The 23838-nt window shown below is 33.8% G+C and overlaps 1 protein-coding gene across 1 annotated transcript in view; it reads left to right on the top strand.

The window, feature by feature from the left end:
- The first annotated feature begins 6441 nt into the window (after positions 1–6441).
- LOC139982309 (uncharacterized) overlaps positions 6442–23838 on the top strand; it is a 540410-nt gene continuing 523013 nt past the window's right edge. Inside the window, exon 1 of the mRNA XM_071995020.1 lies at positions 6442–6468. The gene's annotated coding sequence lies outside the window, so the exon portion shown is untranslated. The remainder of the gene's footprint in view (positions 6469–23838) is intronic.

Below are 23838 nucleotides of genomic sequence, written 5' to 3'. Positions count from 1 at the left end.
ATTCGGAATCAACTTCAGCGGTAGAAAAAAGTTCAATAATTCCAATGTAAAATGTGATATAAACATTAAACAAATGTGTACATACGATTTTATAGTACATCAAACTGCTGTCAAGTAAACTTTGGAACATGAAATACACTTTAAAAAATATAATATACTAGAAAAATAGACCTTTCAGCGCCATATTTATTTGCATACAATTTGATTTTTGGCGCATATAGCATTGTATCCATATATAATTGGAAACTGAACCCATGGCTGTAATTAAATGTCAGTGAGACATATGTATAACCACGCGAGTATAAACTTAGTATAGTAACTAACGTTTTCAGAAACCAAGAAATACTTTTTGAGTCCACGAAATATTTTCGAAGAACATTCATGTACTTCACAAGCTTGTTAATTTTGCAATATCGTTGTGTTAATATTTCATTGCAACTCGTGAACAAGTCACTGATTTTAAATAAAACATTGAATGAATACTTGTGTACCATGATTGTTTCTAAACAAAATTATCATATGTTTACGTCTGTATATACCATGCAATCAATGTTATGGCATATACTAAATGTTCTTACACTTAAGAAGTACCGTGCAGTCAAAATAACATACGTAAGTACCACAAATGAAGATATGTGTCTACATGTTCACTTTAACACTGTTATATTTTATTCACAGATTTATTGACTGTTTTTTGCCTGCGTCTATTCCCGTTGAACAGATTTCGAGTGTCATTAAATCAAGACACTTTAAAGGTAAGACAGATTCAATTAACGGATAAACACATCGCAGTCTTTATGTTGTATTTGTGTTCGGTTAACCTTTAACCGAAGATTCATGAGCTGCAACTTCGATGATTCGAAACCAACAGATCTACTTTCTCAATAGTACACATAATATTTGAAATAAACGACATATGTCTAACTTTTGTTTTCCATAGTGTTTTGGAAGCCCCTTGATTATGAATTTGCCTTAAAGTGTGTAAGTGGCAAATGGAAAATAAATTCTGAAGGGACGTCAAAGTTATCGGTAAGTACTTTGATAGCATATCTCGGAATTCAAGTTAATGTTTTCAGTTTTAAATGTAATTGTCTTTCATGGTTCACTATGGATATGCCTCCTCCATGTAATTATCTAAGTTTCGTTAAACGTATCCCCATTAATCTCATCTAAGGAAATTTATTTGCTATAGTGCTGAAATGATCACCCCTGTTACATGATACTACACGACTGGAGAATAAGGAGCAAGATGACAAACCACGTTAGTTCCAGTGGAGTTCTTGCTTCTATTTGTTGTTGTGGATGCTGAAAATGTTGCATTTTAGATTTTTCTGACGCTTAAGAGTTCAATTAATCTACTTACATTAACAACGTATACATACTCGTGTATTTATCGTTCACATGGTTTTTATTAGTTCATTGGTATCCATGTCACGTTATATATCATTAACATATGTACAAAGCAGGTTTATTCATTTACTGCTTGACATTAAAAAGTAACTTCCTTGTGTTGTCAGACTGAGGACCGTCAGAGCTTACACAAACTGATGTCAAATACAGTTACGCTAAGCAAATATGACAGTAAACATTTCCAAGGATATATAATAGAGCTCCTGTACAATGCATCTTGTCACAAAGTACGTATCATCCTTACATGTATTTTAATGTATTCACTATCAAATATAATAGAGCCTGTACTATATATATGTAAATATACCAAACCTTGTTGTGTGTCTAGCAACATGCAGACCTACATAACTTTCAGAAATAACTTGTATCTGTTCAAACGGAGTGTTAGCTTAGTGGTTAACGCCGGTGCCTTTCAATCACGAGGTCCTCGGTTCGAGTCACTCCCAGATTAATGTATGTCGTCCAGTTACAGAGTTGTTGACAGTTAACACTTCATAATCATGGACGTTAAAAATGAATATAAGGGGATGACTGACTTCGGTCAGCTTGCGGCTTTGATAAGCCATTGGTGGCTTCTTCGCGAGTTCCTGCTTGCAGGAGGATCTAATTTACATACATCCAAACGGAATAAAGCCATCTATTCATGGTTGTTTATACATTGTAATTATTCATTTTTTTTCCGTTCTACAGTAGCTTAATATTGCACATAGTATGGAATATCTTACATTAAGATAGCGTACTTTGGAATGTAACAAAGAAAGTACAATTCACACCGTAGCTTCGTATTTCCTTTCTGTAGATTCCTATATACTGCGTGAATTTGGCAAACGCTTTCATAGAGCTCGATGGAGATGGGAATATTATCATCAGCTCTGGTCTCTTTCTACCAATCCTCACATCACTAGAGATACTTGATATACAGACAGAGAAAAGCAGGAAAATAAGTCAAAAAGAAGTGAATGCAACGTTAGAGTACATACAGTATTGCCCACGATTCAAGCAGTTGATGTAAGACCGTTAATAAGTTCATGAGAGTAATAGACATGTTAACTTTGTCATCTAAAATCAGCAATATTATAACATTGTTGTGATTATTTTAAACATTAGCGTCTCTGTAATCGTGGACTTAATGAGTATACTATCTTTCCATAACTCAAAATAATCACATTGATATGTGGAAGCGATACAGGCAAACATACATATAACAAACATTGCCTTACTGTACAGAAACACACAGACATGTTTGATAAGTGGAAGCGATACAGGCAAACATATGTCACACATTTCCTTACTGTACAGAAACACGTTATGCTGATTTTGATTAGAGCTATTCTGCGTCCTCTGTATAATTCAAGTGCTTGTTTTATTTATTGGTTTCTGAAACAGGTTCGATGGCTACTTGCTGCCGAGTTCTGTCTCTTTGGGCCCTTCTTTGTCAAAATTGGAATCAAAGAATATTAACGGTATAGTACAGTATAGTTACTCGATATTCTCTTTCGTTCTGAACAGCATGCTCGGAGATATATTCCATTAAACAGTGTCTTTGTTAGCCCGGTGCCTTGCGTCTGCAGTAAATAAATCTCGATTTTGTTTTACTCTGGCTTAGTCGACGTACTGCTCTTCACTTGTTATTGAAATGAATATTTCTATCACTTTTAGTTTTCTGCTTTCCCGACGGGCGGGAAGGGCGCCACTACAAGCTACATTTCCAGTCTGGTCATTGGCTGCTGGATCCTGGAACTTCTTCAGTTTTTCCTGTAATTATAGGCCTATTACTCTTTTCCTCATTTGCGTACTCACAACATGATTAGTATTGTGGCAATAACTGTGGAATTCGGATCTATTAAAGTACTGTTCAATAGCCATTGTATGGTATTATCTGTGGAAAATGACACCATTGTGCCGTTGTTGCTATTCTGTGATACTCCGACGGAACGCCATACTTGAAACAGTGCGACTTTATTATTGATACTGGAGTTTGTTTCTTAGAGTGTTTGATGTAAGTTTCCGCGTACTCTTATTAGGATCACAATAGCTTCTTTTGAACAATGAAACATAGCTTCAACCAATACCCGCGGTCACTAAAGTGACATTTTGAGATTTCAAGTTACACAATGAACGCACCTAAAACAAAACTATGACGCGGCTGTCCGTTTGTAACTAAGAGTTGTAAAATGTTCCCTTTTTATGAATTTCTTTTATGTAGTAGAGGTTATGCTAAATTTTAAATCTGTCATTTATCGTCGCGTTCTGTTGATATATTGTGTTACTGTTTAATAATTAGAATTACATAATCGGTGGTTTTGAGATCCTGATAATTATGACAATTAATGTGCAATTGTTACCTTCTTTACAGTTGAAGCCGTTGGAGCGTTATTGATAGAGGAAGATTATGCGACGATAGAACTCTTCTCTCTTTTTGAATGGCAAGTCTTGGCAATGTATTCCATTCCCAGGACTGGTGGTATTGTTCAAACATCAATGGAACACCTGTCATGGAATCGTACCAACATGATACCTTTTCTGATATTAAGACAGTTTAATAACAAACACAAATCGCGTGGTGTTTTTGTTTGTAGGTGGTGGACAAGGGGGAAGTATCTTGAAATTCCCGGAAGACGAATTTGTGTAACTTGTGTCCATCAGTAGGCCATTGATGCCATACTAATTTTACGTGACCTCTTTTGAAACACCGCCACTGGTTCGGTACTTTCAATTGCTTTATATGGTACACTGCAGTAACATATTTTACTAACAGTTTGTTATAGATGTATTTTGCTATTGTTTTCATCTTTACTTGTAATCCCTTTCCAAATTCTTCACTAAGATCCCCGTTTTGTTTTTAACTAAAAGAATAATTTTCTTGCATTTGACCTATATTTGAAATGTTATATGATGCTACTGTTTATTTCATTGTATTCAATTACATTTCATCTCATCGGAAATTGAAGGGAAAATAAGTGAATGGAATCGAAATTGTATCTTGAGATAATAGATTTTTATTCAATATATTATAAAATTGTTTTACTACATTTTGCAGCAATATATGATTGTTCTATTGTTCTGCATATCTCCTGTAACATTTCAAAGTTGTAACTGTTGTAAAGTATTTTGTTATAATGAAAACAAACAAATTGACCAGAGTCTTTAAGTCAAGTTGAATCATATGTCAAATATTAACGCGTTTAATGTTGTAAGTATGATAAACAATGATTCAAGGTTAGGCACTACGTAAAGCTGAAGAATGTTGAAAGTAAAACCGCTTTCATCGATATGTTGCTATTCTTTAAGATGATAACAATGTTATAATCATCAAGTTTTTCGTTTTCTGAATGAAAACAAAATAAATTACCACGAATTAAAGGTCAGTTTTAATTACTCAATGACTTTCACCCCGCTGTTTAAACCACATACCAAGTTATTTAGCAATAATTGTGTTTACCAACAATTTAGATCTCTGTCAATTGATTATTTCAAAATAGAGAAAACCAAGTTTTTATTGATGACAGCTATTTGCAAAGTTTATTTTGGTTCAGCAATTGTAGCAGTTTGTATATGAAAGAAAGCATGCTCGAATAATACGAAAAAATAGATTAATGCTTTAATCTATAAAGAATACGTAATTATGTATGAAAGCGACAATGTTTCAGATTTCACAACAGTGAGGGAAGGTGGACAGGCGTTCTGTGTCACTGATCCATCTTCCCGGTTTATATTGCCTCATTTCACTGCATCTGAAACTGTCGGCAATTACTGCGTGTCAGTACCCTGTATTATTATTATTTTTTTTTTATTTCAACTATGTTCATGTTTAATTAGTGTCAGAAATTGCTGCAAGACGAAAGATAAGTCTAAACCCTGCTACCTTTACCACCATTGTTCATCTGCCTTCATCCTTAACTAGCACCGAGGTATTTTCTTTGTTGTGTTTTTTTTTTAAATAAATAGTATTCCCCTTGTCCTCTTATCATTTGTATATGACTGATTATTCTGCTGAATGGGCTATGTCGCTGTTTCAACATGTATTGTGACTTTGGTAAGAAAATATGGGATTGATGTTATTTACAAGGCTGTTAACGTACATATATGCTAGTGCATTGGCAACATAAATGTAAATGTTCCTATTAATTAATGAATATTTGCATAACACCACTATCCTTTTAAGTTTCTTTCTGGAGACGTACGTCGTTTTCAGATTGAGGGCAGCAAACATTGAGTTACTGGGGTCTTAATTAATTGTTACTTCTTCCAGGGGACCGCCTAGACTGTTAATAATGTACCGCACATAAAATGATATAACTTTTGTCATTGGAGGACTGAGCCCGCACCCTCTCCCTCTCCCCATCATACAAAATATACATACAGTATCAGGCGTATACGTGGCTGCGTACTTGTTCCAAATAGATTAGGGTGTTCACTAATACTAAATGCTAGTATACAATGCTAGTTGATACTAAGAAGACGGGGTGACTTTTCACTCAGTATGATACTTCGACACAATGTTTGAAAAAAATTAACCCCCAATTAAGATGTCAATTTATCACCAAGTCCAACGTTACAAAAAGGTTTACGAAAAGCAGCAGCAAAAACAAAAGGACTCAATTTTTCGAGGTGAGAGCAGCACTGTCTAGACATAATCGAACCTGACATTTCCTTCAATTGATTTTAATTTAATTTAAACGTACGATAAATTTCATGTTACACAAGTGCAATGTTGCGTAAGAGCACTACAACTTGTTTAACCATCATATAATATCGCGCTAAATATTGTCTTGATATATACCCGAGTTTATTTATCAAATGTCAACATGAACTTTGGCTATCAGATGGAGTTTACGATATCCCAAAATGTTGACTTTTACAAATAACCATCAAGCAAGGTAAATATGAACTTTGTCATTTGGTATTACTAGTCCTTGAACGCGTAAACGGCATTATCTCATTATGCAGCTTCGTACTCCGCCATTTTGTGTCATCATTCAGATAATGATTTATATTTTGCAACTTACAAAGGATTAAACATGTTATTCTTAGTTCGTTAATTCCAGTACACCAACGGTAAGTGTTCCCTCTCTATCTTAAGATAACTAGAAACATCGACTCACATCGCGAAGAAATGTTTTTACGAAATTTGGTATTTGTATGAGTTACTGTTGTAAAATATCACCTTGCTTCCAATACTGTGCAATAAAGTTTCATTTCAAATGGACATGTTTGTTGTCAAATAATTCCATATTTTAGCTGATATACCAATTTTGAATTACAAATGACTTTTTTAAGTTGTAAATGAAAACATATACATTGAGTTTTATTTACATTTCCCTACATTTAAAAGTGAATGTTTTCTCTAGCTAATTGGATACAAAAAGTAATACCAATACAATATCAAATAGGTAACACAGTGTTTCTCTGTTTTGTATTTCAAATAATATTTGATTTAGATTTGTGGTCTTTATACGCTCAATAGGTTTGGTTTGATGAATCGTCTCTCAAATGTTGATGTTGTAAGCTACTATAAAACGTCAATTTTGTACTTTGTAGTGAAGCACGGTTGATCCAAAATTGTCAATATTCCGATGTCTCACAAAATAATGGTTATATTGCTAATACAATTCCATTGATAATTCATTGCAGTGTGACATTTAAATACGTTTGAAGTAACTGACTCAAACTCCAAGAAGATAGTCCCTTTAGCTATTTCACAAATTCCATAGTCAAATAATAAAGATCCGGTTTCTTTATTAGCTAATGGTATTGAATTTAAACGTGCATTTAGACACGCAGTTACGTTGTTAGTGCAGTCACAAATTATGATAAACAATCATGAAGATCTTTTTTATCTACATCATTGAAATATGAAGAGTAAATAATTTATCCATATGATGGCCGAAAGTACATACAAACTTCGTCTAGTTGGTAGTATTTTTAGTAAACGCTGCTACTCTGTTAATCGTTACGATGATGCATGATAGTTATATATTATTGTAACTGTTAGTCGGACGTTGTGTTGCTCTAATAATCCCCAATTAACATAACTAAACTGTGGCCCCGTTTTCATTCTAATTCATAAACTATGTAACCAGAACTCTGTAAATGTTAGTTTGCTAGGATGGCTGTCCATAGTTTTATGATTTGAGAGCCATAGTATATGCTTCTCACTTGATACAAATTTAAGTCAAAGATAAGTCACCGCGAATAATATACAGTACGAAAGCTTTACTTCTGATTATTGGGGTTTCTCAGATATGTTTTTAAAGACTCAATAATATAACACACTGAACGTTAAATAATTGTCTGTGTGTATTGGTGTGGTATGCTGTGTTATCCTCCCCATTACCAAACCTACAAAAACGCTCAAAATCAAATACGAATTGAAATATATGGTAGGACCATTTGTAAAACGAAGTTAGATGCAAAGGTGGGTTAGCCATAAATTCCCTAGAATTATGCACCTACTCCTACTCCACTGCACTAAACTTACAGGCAGGAGTCAAAGGCTCAGAATAACATATATGATTGAGATGTATACTAAAGGAAATTCTATGAACAAGTCCTTTATCAGTAATCCGTATGTAGTCTAATAGCACGCAGTAAATGTCAGTTTCCGCAGATTACTCGACCTAGATTCATATTCTTATTGTTATAAAACTGCCCACGCAACGGATTGATCCCTGAGTAAACACCTTAATTACACAATCAACATCTGTAATACACATTGTACACTGCAGTTCACGGTATGAATCACGAGAAAAATGGAGCACTGCTTTGATTACACATGGTTGCCCGGTATGAAAATATAACATTCAAATGATAACGTTTGTGCAATGATAAGTATATACACTATCGTAACCGAAATCATAAGAACGAAAATTTTACTATGTAGAAGAAATATGATGGAAGTTTGGAATTTGAATTTTGAATTACACTGTTAACTCGCATATGTAGCAACTGCCATTCCACGTCAAAACTTATACTCTTAAATACAATCATACATTGCAGAATGAGCGAATATGCAATTCTATCTAGATACGGTTTAGGGGTATCCCCGGACACTCTGCTGTCGGGGAAATCTGCTTACAGAGTGACCTAATTTATGGACTAAATATGCCAAAAACGCAACATTTCACGTCTCAAATGTATTTTTTCAACGATCCCGGGGACATGCATTCTTGTATAAAATACTTGATCCTCCTTTGTTAAATGTTATTTTACTTTCCGTCAAATCACCGTTGTGAAATAAACTGCATTCAAATGTCCTTGTACAGCTAACTGTGAATGTTAATTTAAGATCTGGTGGTAATTTTACGAGTATGCATACTGTAAATTTGAATCCAGAGCATAATTAACGATGAATGCCTCTCATTAAATAACGTCTTTAGTTACTATAAAGGAGTGCAGGGTCTTTGTAAAACGCTCATCGTAATTTTCATTAAAGTTTACGAAACGTGCCGCTGCTTACACACCTGCTGTTCGCAATGGCACATTTAAAAAATGTGGCAGAGGAATGTTGACAATAGGACATCTACATTGGCATAAACATCACAATTGTTAGATTACTCAAATCAACTGTCAATAGTGTCAGTAGAATATACAGTGCTATTAATAAAACATGTCCAGTCAGTCAAATTAGTATTACATCGTTGGTAGAGGTAGCTCACATATCCCTATAAGTTAACTGCTATTTATCCAGTGAGTGCGTGTTTGATTATCTGCCAATCACGATAGGACATGGACATTTATCAGTCAACAATAATGACTACACCAGGTTCCTGATTTCACCTTTTCCTATAAATGCAGGTTATTAAAACTGCTTTTGCATGAAATGACCAGTCAACACCTAAAATGCAATCACTTTTCACCTTTGAAGCCGAACAGAACGAATTTCTTCGGTTTCATTAACAGCTTTTTGAAAGGTTATAACTAATTTTTCTTAACACCATACGTACACCCGGCTTACTATAGTTCAAATTACGTAAGCAATTCATGTTGATTCTAGTAGGTTGTTACAGCCTGTTTACTCTGCGTGTATTTTAGCACTGGACATCGAAAAGGACAAAAAAAATCGACAACAAATGCCTCAACATTAATCTCAACAACAAATTGGCATTCATTGGCCTTGTTTGAAGTCTCTTGAAATGCCAGGTAAAAAGAAATCCGTTGGGAGAAAGAAACAGCCCGCTCACAAACGAACGGCATCAGCCTCACAGTCAGCACTCACTTTAGCAGGTAAGTGACACATTAGCTGTGTTCTCGTATTTCGTAGAATGCGCATTAAAGAACGAGACAAAGTTCATGGAAAAGTTAAATTACTTTAACAAGCACCTCATTTTGTAGTACCAATAATAACTACCGTCATCACTGTTCTTAAAGTTGAGAAGAGTTCAATGTGACTTTGAGGACACTTACCCAATCATTATATTTGGTTTATATGTCAGGCATACCACTACCAAATAGTGAAATGTGTTACATATCCAAATTGAAAGTAGTGTTTGGGAGCTGTCACTTTGAAAATGTGTAATATCAAAGCCACTATGATTTGAATCCGGTTATTTCTCTAGAAAAAAAAAAAAAAACAACATTAATGTTGACCTAGAGCAAAAAACATAGATGAAACGTCATTTAGATGGTACTGAAATGTACTGAGATGTTAGTGAAGCAAATAACGTCCAACATAGCGACGACATATCTAACAGAGGAATTTAAATATTGTATAAACTATCGCTACTTGATGTTATGACTAGTTCACTGTGTTGACAGTTTCAATTATCCTATGAGAGTGACCTAATAGACTGTGAAAATTGAGTCAATTCTAGACTCACTATAAGTATAGTAAACAGTATTTGGTTGATTTTGCTGAAACTGTTGCTGTTTATATAGCACAAAAAATGTATAAATATATAATACTAGGAATACCTGCAAACGTTTCTCAGCATCACGTTTACGTGTTTGTTTCGACTACATTAACTCTTTAATATTTTCTTACCAGAAAAGAAGAGCATACTGTTAGATTCTCTGAAGACTGTTTACAAGAAGCAGTATGATGCATCACAACCAATTCCCTACATTAAGGACAGACTATATTGCGTAGATAAGGTTTTTGTTGAGGGAGGTATCGAACATGTCCTAGAAACTCAGTCCGAAAACTCACAGAAAGAACGTTTGAGCTCGTATAAAAACATTTTTACTGATTCAAGTTGAAGGTCATATACTAGGCGTATTGTGGAGGGTGAAGCTGGATACGGTAAATCAACTGTGGCCCTCCAGTTAGCTTATGACTGGTGTAATGGTGTCAAGGATTCTCCTGCCTCCGCAGCGGATGTATTAAGTCTTCTGAAACTTAGACAGTTGGGTAATGTAAGATCAATATATAAAGCTATCAAAGTTATATTATTGTCAAGTGAGCTCAGCTTAAATTCCAAAGACATTAAAGATATTCTGCAACGATGCACTACTGTAAAAATAATTCTGGACGGCTTTGACGAATATCCAAATAGAGAAAAAAAGTAATCGAAGTGATATCTGGCGCATCATTAAATCCAAATTGTTCCAAACTTTTGATGTAACTTTGACAACTAGGTTTACACCAATAGACTTCAAAATGTCATCACCGAAACGACTGGAATTAATTGGGTTTGACAAAACAGCGCGTGACCAGTATATTCGCAAGGCTATTACAGGTGAAAATAACGAAAAAGCTGTTGATAAAATCAAGCGAGGATTGCAAGAAAACCCAGTCCTTGATGATATTTGTCAAGTACCTCTGTTCTTTGTTACGTTCGCTCACATGGCTCATGAACGAGACAATTTTCGGAAATTTAAGTCGGTAACAGACTTTTTCATATACATGTTAAAATGTTTCCATAGTCACACTAGAAACAAGGCATCTGACAACAATGTAGATAGCTACTATGTCGAATATGAAGTTAATCACGTTGAACTGGATAAAGTAGCATTTGAGGGTCTGAACAGAGAAAACCAGCAGATTACATGGATTAAAAAACAGCTCCGTCAGAGACTCGGTAAACAGTTTTATGATCTATATATCCGTGTGGGTATTTTAGTAGATGAGGAGGTACTTGAAGATTCAAACAGAGAAACCTCCAGCGGGGACATCAAGACCAATACTGAAGTAAGATTCTGCCATAAAATATTCTGTGAATGGTATGCGTCGTTAAGGTTGGCGATTGTCACTGCGAATGCAAACAATGCGTTTGAACTAGAACAGATTTTAGGTAAGATGGATCCATTTGACCTCCAGTATGTCTTTCGATTCGCATGTGGACTAAGCAGTTCAGCTGCGAGTAAAATCATCGAACATTTGAAAAAGATAGAGGATTGTGATAAGTTTGCAATCCTCTGCATCTTGGAACAAAATGGAGACATTGAGGAGATCAGGAAGACTGTTAAAGAGCTCTGTGCTAATTCGGTTATCATCAATAGAGATGACAGCAAGTTACTACAAAGTTCTACCGTACAGCTGCTACATATAGCATCAAGTCATGACGTAAGTATTATCGAGGATATGCATTCGTTACTATTATTTGACTCATCACTGTCTTGTTCAATTGACGAACCTTCCTATATTCATCAGTTCTATGATAGCAGGTGAAATCAAACAACAAATAACACCCTATTAAAGTACTAATAATTCCATTCCTACCGGTGCAATATAATGTAGTATAAATATAAATAAAATGTTATAATGATTGTAATATATTATGTAGTTTGTTTAGAATTCGTCACTTGTTGGCACTTTTAGCATATTACAGTATTATTGACGGTTTATGTATGTTATATAATGAAATATGCTTGCTGTGTCGCTATAAGTAATTTATGACTGAATTACATTTTACCCTTCCCACCAAATTCATTGATAATCCATTTGCCTGCTATAAGATATCTATGCAAGGCTTTTTCTTACGTCTCCGTAATTGTGTAATTAACTTGCACTTTGTTATATTCTCCAAGACAAAAATATAAAAGCATACTGATATTATGCCTCGTAAATTGTTAGGCTCTTTATAACACAGTTATAGTCAACATATATTCGTCTTACAGAAATGATTATTTCGTCTAATTTACATAAACACTGTTTCATCATCATTTGGTGCTGCTATTTGCCAATTTAAAAACTCCCTCTGTCTCCAACATCTACCGCTATCTAGTTGGTGTTTTTAAAAATAACCCAGTTAATGACTTCATTCCAATTATCTCGATCATATTTATTTTTATTTTCAGTGTGCTACGTACTCTTATTACTGCTAATTAATAGCTATTTATATGTGCACATTGCTTACTTTTCCCCCTGTTATAGTTTACTTATATCCCTCTCTTTCTATTTCCTATTGGTATTGTTTACTTTGTTTGTTACTATCATTGTTGTTATACTGTTGCTTTTACGTATTATACTCAACCGAGTTTCTTTTGTATTCCTCCTCAGTGTAATATCTATATTGCATTTTTTAATATTTTTTTTTTGACTTACTAAATGTATAAGATAGTGAACCTCAGTAATCTTCCGTGAGAAGAATCGTAGGTAATTTGTAGTAAGCAAGTACTTTGCTTAGTCATTTGTGTTACTCAACTAGCTTTTCATTTAAGGAGGGCGGTACACAAACAAGTCTACAGTTCTTTCTGAAATACTTATTGACGAACATAACAGTTAAAGTAGACTTTCCTGGTATGGTAAGTCACATATTATTCCGATGCAACCATTTCCTTCTTCCTTCCAGGGTGTCATCAGCATCCATGGTTGGGGGAGGGGGTGGGAATATGGGTGCGTACCTTTCAAGATTGGGTGGGATTTGTGGCTAACCACACTACATAAAAACGTCTCGACTACTGTTGATTCACCAAGGATTGTTTACCCAAATTCTAGAATAAAAACAAAGCGGACAATTATTCATTGAATTTCCTATATAATATTGTTTCAATAAAGTGAAGCAGTTTACATAACAGAATGACATTCTTAACTACAACAACAGGGCACTTTAAATTAAAAAAAAAAAAAAAAAAAAAAAAACAAAGGTTACTATTTCATTAATACCATTATTCAAATGTAAAAGATTCACAATTTCAGGGTATTAGCTCTGTTCAATTGCTACCATGGCTAGATTGACCTCTTTCTTTTATCTGAGTCTGGGTATTAATAGCTGAAAACGAACAGTGACACACACTTTCTAGTCTAGAACAACATTTTCCGGTAAATCTATAAGACTAATTTTCGGAGTGCACCCCCACTAAATATTCACTGTTTCTTCTTGGCTTTCATCTCTAGAAGAAGTTACTTCCTGTCAGCAGCATTCGTAGGTTACGTTTCTCAATAACTATCTTAATTCAATATTACATTATTCATAAACATTTGGTTCTCAAAAGGTTAACTCGGGTAAGTTACGATAACCTATTCACCGCTCTGTAAACTATTCACATCATATATATATATATATATATATATATATATATATATATATATATATATATATATATATATATATATGTATATATATGACACCTGTTCAATTAAAACATAACAACTACTACAGTAACGTAAGCCTGTGTTGGTATTTCAGCCATTCAGCCTGCCGCGTCAATGCAGGCGCATCGATCATTACAATATAACGGTATATCGCTTCTCGGCCTTTTGGATAAGATCATGTGTAGTATCTGCTCCCTTCGGGAATGGTGATGCACACCCGACGATGACCACACAGTCACAGTCTTGATGCAAGGGGACTGGGGCTGAGAGTGGATCAGTCGTTTGGTAGTTTGGTTTTCGTGCCCAGGTTCTTTCCTGGGTGACTTTTTCTTAAAAAGTATATAACGGTGTTTTGACTGTGTTGAAAACGAAACTTTTATTTGGAATGTATACGCAGTTAGCATACATTAAGTCTACTAGGATATTATCCTACTAAAAAAATTCTTTCTTCCAGGGTAAGTTTAATTATAGTACTGCTAGTTATGTACAGCAATTCTGGATGGTTAAGCTACTAGTAATAGGTTTGTTTATTTCTGTCAAGATAGGCTAGGATATTACCACAGGTCGTAAAATATGGCTGTAGGCTAATTGAAATGACTTGTGTTAAGGAATATAACTTTTTTTTTTATAATAACAGTTATTAATTATTGACAATAATCCGTAGGTTTAGAGACCGAGTAACATATTAGTGCGCCCTACTCCTATCAGGCATACTGAGAGTGAGAGACGTGTTAGTCCTGGTACTGGTAGTGATAATTGATTTAGTGGTGAGGTTACATTGAGAATGGTAGTGATACATGGATTCGGATAATGCCGCTCATTTTTAGCAAAGATAATTACTGTAGCAATTATTATGCTGTAAGTTATGACATTTGCAGCTGCACAATAGTCTACTAATTTAAACACGGCAAAGAATGAGCCTACAACAAACATTTTTCAAGAGAATATCATAAGCATTGAATTTGTTTTACAGTTATCACAAAACAAATATTTAATTTAAAACTAGCGTCTGACCAGAGTTTACGTGGCGGTAGCTTGTAAGCGGTACATACGGGCTTGTTTGTGTCAATTGTATTTACTCTGCATGTGTCGGGGCGAACAGTTAGTTCTCGCGATGACTGTATATAGGTCAAGGCCTGATTGATCACGCTCATGCTAATGTAATGATCGATGAGTGTACATAGTAGGGAACGACAAACGGGGAAAGTAATATAAAATTCTATTTCACAAATATCATGTAATGTCAACACAATATTTTCTAACTTATCTCTTACCATGTAATTATGCAAGACTGGTACAGATGAGTGTTGGTTCGTTTACCCAGAAAGATATAACGAGAATTAAAACAAATACTGTTTACATGTTCTAAACCATTCATGTTAGTTATTGTTTGTTATGTAAAGTTCATTCGGAGCAGAGGAAGAGTGGGGGGGGGGTGGGTAATGCTGTAACGTAATGTATAATAGGCCTAGTTGAACTACTGCTCCAGAGTATACACGACAAAGAATTAGACTACAACAAACATTGCATAGACAAATTCATAGGCGTGGAATGTGTTGCACAATCATTATATGAAATAGCGTTTACGTGACGTTGCTTGTAAGCGGTATACACTGGCGTGTGTCGGTCGTGCTTACTCCGTATGTGTGGATAGGGAAAGTTCGTTCTTATCGTTACTGTATGAAAGTTGAAGCGTTATCAACCGCGCTTATACTAATGTGATGATCGATGAGTGTACAGACGTGACACAAAAATAGTTTAATTTTCACAAATACAATATTTAATTTTAACGATTTTATTATTTACTTCTTGGCATGTTATTTTATTTGGTACACATAAGTGCGTGTTTGAAGACCAAGCTATGATAAAGACAAATTAAAGCAGGCATATGTGTTGTTCTGTTGCGTTATTCTGTTAGGACTTGGGGGGGGGGGGGGGTTGAAGGGCAGATGACAATAGATTAGCCTAAATGACTTATTCGAGATCTGCAATCACTTGTATAAATTGATCTTGGAGGCTATTTCTTTATTTAGCAGATCTTTTCAGTCTAAATCATACTTGACTTTTCTACGTACTCGCGGTATCTACGCATCAATAGTTAGTTGAATATATTCTTATTCATTGTATATTTATATTTATTTATTAATTTCTTATTTCGCTTTTTGTGTAGGGTTTTTCTTTGGAGAGGGACAGGTTACATTATTATTGCTTTCTTTTGAAGTTCTTTAAATGATACCCTGTTAATAGCGATAAGTATGGTCAATAGTAGTGAGTGTCAATGAAGTCATGCATCTAAACTACAGTTTATTATTTTATCAATCTTTCTTCAGATACCAATATCTGGTCTAGAGCTGCGGTGGTCCTTCAGAAAAGTTGACAACAATACCATCATCCTCCAGTCTGGTATTGCTCTACCAAGCCTCTCATCACTGGAGAAGTTATTGGTGAATGCAGACACTGACTACCAACCAGAACTTACTGAGGAAGACATTGTAGGATTATTGAACTATGTACTGCCGTCTGAGAAATTCAGAAAACTTTGGTAAGTAACTTAACAGATAGAATGAAAATGAGGAAAGGAAAGTCTGGGATAATTACAAAAAATGGAGAAATTAATCAATATTTTAATTAAGTAATCAAAGGAACCGATAATAGGTAATAAACAAACAATATCAAAGATGCCATCATAAGGGGAAAGGTTGGTTGAGCCGGGGAGGGGGAGTATGAATATTGGAAATTAATTCAAATACTTCACTTATTTTTCAGGTGAAATTAAATTAGATGAATAATTAAATTAGGGAAAAAAGGGTTTCCCCTACCAGAAAAAAAAACTTTACTGCATTTTCTTTATATAAGTTAAATTGCATATTTTTATTTTCTGAAAACTCAATGAGGCTGAATATATTCACATAACCGTATAATGTAATGTGATGTATCATATTCTTGTATAGCGCACTACGAACGATGTACATGTGCGCTTTACAGATGATCTATAATATACAATGCAATATAAAAATATAAACTAATAAATATAAGATCATAAAACTAATAGTAAAGCAAACACGTTAACAATCGATATGTTTATTACTTAAAACATAAAAAGAAAATGAACCAGTGAAAGCAAAATGCATCTTTAAAACCAACAAATCCTAAACACACAGAATCTTAAAAATCGTCATACATGAAGTTCAACAAGGTCGTTTATAAAGCTTTATTTTATAAATATGTTGTAGAACGGAGATACGTATGAGTGGAGCGCAGTAAATTCGTCAAACAGATATCGCGATACTGAGTATGACAAACCACGCCTATTTTCTATTCAAATCATGGTTTAAATTATGCCAAATATAAGTAAAAATAAGAGAAGTATTGGCAACCGGTTGTTTTTTTTTTCTTTATACATTTTAGACATTACATCACTGAACAATATTTAGTGGCAATTACAAGACAAAAAATCCTTAAAAAACAAATCACCTTAAATAATTCCACGAAATTTCAAAGATATATTATGACTTCAAGAAAGTCACCATTACCAATTAACAGTTGGTTGACAATAAAACCAATGAGACATTGCGTAAATCGTGCATACAATTTGTGTTTTAAGCGTAAAAAATATTGTGTTGTTCCTTTATTGACAGTTAAAATCAAAAGCCAAAGAAACTCCAAACATCGGAATAATGATTTTGTAGTAATTTATGACCTAAAAAAGAGTCCTGTTGGGTGTGAAAATATGTATGAAGATAAACATTAACAATTAAACAAGACGATTTTATTTGTTTTAAATAATTAAATGAAAGAAAACTATATTGTTAGTTCTTGGCTACATTGTCGTAAAACAGAGAGGTACAAGATTACCGATTGTCAAGGTGACCTTCAGCACACATTTGTTTGATATATTCACGGTAACTAAGAGATGAATGAGAATACGTACTTTAGCTGTGCATGTGTTCAACCACGTGACGCATTGCAATGTGATTGACAGGTCATATACAAATGATACAATGAACATAGTGAAATGTACACTACGTGCCTGTCGGTAAACATTATAATGAAAGATGCGTTTTTTGGCGTGATTTAAAGGAGGTGAAGTCTGTGATTAAGTGAATTTCAGATGGAAGCCCGTTCAATAGATCAGGTGCAGCGAGAGAAAAAGCTGCGGGGCCATAGTGCTTCTTGTTATTTGTGCTGGGTAGAACGAGAGTAATAGGCGGGCGAAGGGTGTGTTTTGGTACTCGAGGTGTGATCAACTCAGACAGGTAAGAGGGTGCCTTTCCGTGCAAGCATCTAAATGCAGTACTTAAAATATTGAATTTTATACGTTGGTATATGCAATAGAACTATGTTATCTTAATTGCAAATATTTGCATTTTGTTGATACAATGTAATGAGGAAGTCTCTGTTTATTATAAGGGTTAAAGGCTATAGTACGGTCAGCTGGTTGTTAGAATTTAAAGAGAAACACACGATGACATGATATTTTTACTTTAATATCACAGGTTTGCTAACTGCACACTACCTGCATCAATCGGACCAGAGAAAATCCCAGAAGAATTAAAAAGACAGAATGTACAAGGTATGGCTGTGTGTGTACAAGGTATGACTAAGATCCCGGTCACACTTATAACATTGCATCTTCCGACCATCGTTTCTTAACTATAGTCTGACCATATTAAATTAACTACGGTAGCAGTCACACGTACCCACATGACTTTGTACTATATTCGGACGATCGTTATTCGCGGACACATACATCAGTGAGTTAATTATGCTTTTGCAAATCTATCATGCGCTGTTGCGTTGGGTCGGTCAAGGGTCACGGAATTGACCATGTTTCGCGTTTTTTTTTAGTTGTAAGTAGTAGTTGATGGCGATGGAAGCTCAATTTGCCATAGCGCTTTCATTGATTCTTATTGACACCATCTGTCTTTTATACCAGCTCTTTAAATTGTTGAGTTTGGTCCATATCTCCGTGTGCGTTCGTTCGTATTCCTCTCTCGCCATCATATCCGAACGCTTACTAAATACCTCCTTATTCCTGACGGTGTTGTTCACCAAACTCTGTTTCTTCTTCCCCCCAAAAATATATCAATTAGTGCCAGGACTTCTTGTTCCTCCCAGGTTTTACCGCGAGTAGTGGCAGCCATTGCGATATGTCTTGTCCAATTGTTCGGAGTGTTGACTGTCGTGTTGTTTGTGGAAACCGTACGTGTGTATGTACAGTGTGCTGTATGCAGTGCAGGTTTGTGTTGTTTACATCATATGTATCTAGGCACGCGTCGCTATGTCAAGCGATTGAAATCGGGGATTTCCGGCCGAGGCCAGTGTTAACGATGCTAATTACCATCTTTAGTAGACGATGGTCGGGAGATCGTCAGACCATAGTAGAGAGCGGTCACACGCAAACCGTACCATGGTCGGACCATGGTCGGAACATCGTAATATCTGAAAAAAATGTACGTGTTACCGGGGTTTTACACTACAGTATGTCACAATATAATATATACTGGTTACAGTACAGACTGTGTAATGTAATAAACACTTGTTATACCACAATGATATTAAACTACTCTACTGCGTTGTGGCGATTACGCAGAGAAATCCTTCCAAGGTTAAACAGTTTAAAATAGTAAATAAATATTTACTGCCATTCAGCATGTACCGAGATCCTTTCTTTCAATTTGATATATGTTACTAATTGTTCTGCTTTTATTGTAAAAATGATGATACATAGTATTTGGTTAAAAAACAATTCAAAATTGTTAAAGTGTAAGATAGGTTTAGCTCATTCGTATGAGGGAATGTTCGGCGAATGTCATGGTGATGGTAGGTCAGTGTGATCCTTAATGAAAATCCTGCAGGAAAAAAAAAACTGTTAATTGTATAATATATCTATATTACCAAATAGTTAGCTTAGTTTCAGTTTATTGAGAGTCATAAATACATAGCTTTGGTTAAGTTAATAAATATACTTTGCTGATTTATTATTTATTTTGTTTTCCAGTTTTGTGGCCGAGTAATGCCTGTTATCTTGATCTTCAATCCGGTCGATGGAAGAAGGTTGGTTAGACGTTTGTTCTGTTTGAATTAAATTTGCTTGGATGGGTTGTGTTTGCGTGTGTTGGTGTGCATGGGTAGAAGGGGGACGGGCGAAAAGGGGGTATGTGAACCGGGGAGGTAATAATAATGAGCATCATGCTGTTTATTTTTCCCTTAAACATGTTTTCCATCGACAGTAAAATACTATTAAATATCAATCGTTTATACTTGCACTAATTAATTCATCCCTAAAGGACGACTGGTCATCATGGCTATGCTATATGAGGCATAATAGTGTTTTGACTAATCGGATTTCAGGAGTTGGTCCCTTACGCAAGTTATATATGTATTGTACAAGTTAAAACCATCGTGCCTCATCACACATTACAGGAAGATAATATTTATTATTGTACGGACTACTCTCTTAAATTTAAAGACTGAAATTTCAGTCTAAAAGACTGAAATTTCAGTCTAATAGCAGACGAACTGAGGTACCAGTTCCTTCAGACTGAAATTCAGTCTAAGGAAGGACTGAAAATTTTCAGTCTGTAAAACGACTGATTTTTAGTCCAGCTAGACTTAATGATTACAGTGTAACAGGACTGAAATTTACCCTTTCTTACACTGAAATTAAGCCATATAATAGTATTTTCATAAATAGTTAGCATTCTATATCTTGGCATTTCTCATCTGTTATCACTAAAACGATGTTTATCTTGTTTAATAGGCTGATGATGTTGAAACTATTACAGAGTTGTGCTCACAAGCTGTAACCATCACTAACAAAGAGAGTTTGTCAGTACAGAGGTCAGCCATAGAGCTCCTGCTGAAAGCGTCATGTCGTAACGTAAGTACACCGTCAATGGGTCACGTGAGTACGGAACTTGTAGAATTGTATTATTGCATAATCTATCCCTTATTTTGAAGAAGATAACATAATTAAAAAATGTTTACCTTTAATCTTTATTGTAATGTGTTTGTAAACAAAGAAGTACAATAACGTCTTACCATAAACATTAGCAAATATAAAAATAATAACAACTATTCATTACTATCCCTGTTTCTCCCTCTAATTGTCTGTCTTTAATGGTGTAAGTCAATATTACAAATCACCTTCCTCTGAAAAGTAAACTATTCACCTTCCTATAACCCTTAGCTAAAACCTGAACAATATATATCACTCCACTCCAACCCCTCCAGTCATGGAGTACATTTAAAACATCTAACTGAATTCGTGGCGATGGTTAGGTAAGCACAAAGCGGTTTTCCTCAATCATTAAATATGATACAACTTACTTGTAAAGTCAATAAAATGAGACTTTTAAGAAATGATCATCTATATATTTACAACACCAAAAACCATTGCTACACCCACCCCCCTGGCCATACAACCGCCGACATCAAATTGTCACTCATCTTGTATTTAATAAATAATAACCATACATACAGTCCAACCTTGATATAAATATCTATAAAAACCAACCTACCATTCCCTCAAATGTTACCCTCGTCATGAAATGGTAAGTCCTGAATCGACTTATATCTGTGGTGACGATGATGATCAGAGAATAAAGAAATATTAATAATTAAACAACACTGAAAATAAATATGTAATAACAAGTGCTTTTAAAACAAAATAATAATTATAATACAGTGTCACCCTCCTCTTATACAATAAATATAAACATTTGTAAAATATGTAGCACCAGTTGCTCTCATGACTAGATTTCCTTCATCTGCCTTAATAGAAACTTTATGTCTTCAAAGTAAACAGTAAACAACAACAAATATGTACGAATTGTTTTGATATGCTTAATAAACAAATGACTTTAAAATCGCTTGCAAGTTAATTTTTGTACATTATTCAAAACAAACGCAAATTCAATAGCAATGCACTAATGATATAATTTGATAAACTTTGTTTAAATTTAGGAGTAAATATACATATTAAAAGTAAATAATAACAATTGTTTGTATCCAAGGATTAAAGGATACCTCATTTTCAAACATAATAAACGATTATAGTTTTCAAGTAAAGTACAACTGCTGCTAGCATTATTTATCTTAACAATTCTTGACTTGTAGGCAAATGGATTTAAAAAAAAAAATAGTCTAAAAAACAACATTAATAAACACGTTGTTATTATTTTCTTCAACTACAAAAACTAAAAATAATTTAAGATATTCTTTCATCTCTTCTAAATTCAAACGCAAAATATCCTGAAAAACGAATAATTCTGCTTTTAGTCATCAAATTAATAGAAACTTTCACAACTTCCGCCCCCAAAAAATAGTAACTAACAAACAAAACAGTAAACATAAGAATAATCCAATTGTGAAATTAAAATCTCCATAAAGCCACATTAAAGATAAAACATAACAAAATACATGTATTTGATCATAATAATATACTAGTTAAAAATAAAATATGTGTTAAACTTAAAATCCTGATAAAGCGTTATTATATGGTTATATTTCTTATTTTCCTTTCTTCAGATTTCCACCTCCCCGTAAAACACAAATTGCATTTAATATGTATAAGCCGTCCTTACCCCTACCACACCCATCTCTACCCAGTACGTCACCCATCGGTTCTTTTATCTCTCACCCCCTCGAAAAATAACAACATAACATTCACGAGTGTAAACCATATCCACGCCCTCCCCCACACTAAGGCACCCTCCTAATACCCCAACCAAATATCGCTTAATAAAAATAAATATAAAATGAAGATTTAACAAACTTTATAAATAAAGTTACCATTTAAAGAAAATTCCAAACCACTAATTATTATATAATCAACAAAACAGTAACAACATATGATTAAAATAAACAAATTATCATTTGATTTATATGAATTTAAAACAATAATACAGTTAGTATTCCTAAGTTAATTATAATGTTATAATTTCGAGTATTTATCCTGTAAACACACTTGATGATATTAATGCTGTTTATTATTTTCATTTCTTCAGATTCCCATATACGGTGTGAATCTAGGCTATTCCTTTAGTAAGATTGATGAAGATGGGAACATTATCCTCTCCTCTGGTCTCTCTCTACCAATCATAACATCAATAGAGGGGATGTACATACAGACAGAGCAAGGGAGAGAAATGAATAAACATGAAGTTAATGGAATATTAAACTATCTACAACACTCTCAAAGATTCAAGGGCTTAGTGGTAGTACAATTAATAGTTATGTATATAATATAAGTCATTAATTAAATAACTCATTGATACTAATGATGTAAACAAGCTAAGAATTATTGATATAGTTATATTTAATAGTTACTGAAGGTTGTTCATGAATAGGTTTATATATATGTAGTAAAACAAAAGAAATGAAAAAGAGATTTGATAAAGAAATAAACTAACGATGAAAGAACAGTCATCAGGTAAGTAATACGTTTAATGGGAGAGTAAAACAGAGACATGATGAGACAAAAACACATATAATTGACTTATTAATTCTTCAGAAGAATGAAATTTGTTTAAATAAAGAGATATGAGGCCCTAGCTTACACTTAACAATAACATATCTCAAGAAATAATAATAATAAAAAAATAGGATATAATTATATCAATAAATGAGGCATCATTACTGCCAATATATATATATATATATATATATATATATATATATATATATATATATATATATATATATATATATATATATATATATATATATATATATATATATATATATATATATATATATATATATATATATATATATATATATATATATATATATATATATATATATATATATATATATATATATATATATATATATATATATATATATATATATATATATATATATATATATATATATATATATATATATATATATATTGGCCAAAAGGAACCCAAAGTAAATATGTACACACTTCGATCATATAGATT

Source organism: Apostichopus japonicus, chromosome 16, assembly GCF_037975245.1.
Source record: "Apostichopus japonicus isolate 1M-3 chromosome 16, ASM3797524v1, whole genome shotgun sequence".
In the NCBI taxonomy this organism is placed as follows: Eukaryota; Metazoa; Echinodermata; class Holothuroidea; order Aspidochirotida; family Stichopodidae; genus Apostichopus; species Apostichopus japonicus.
The sequence above is the reverse complement of the archived record's forward strand: the minus strand, read 5'-3'. Positions and strand labels throughout refer to the sequence as shown.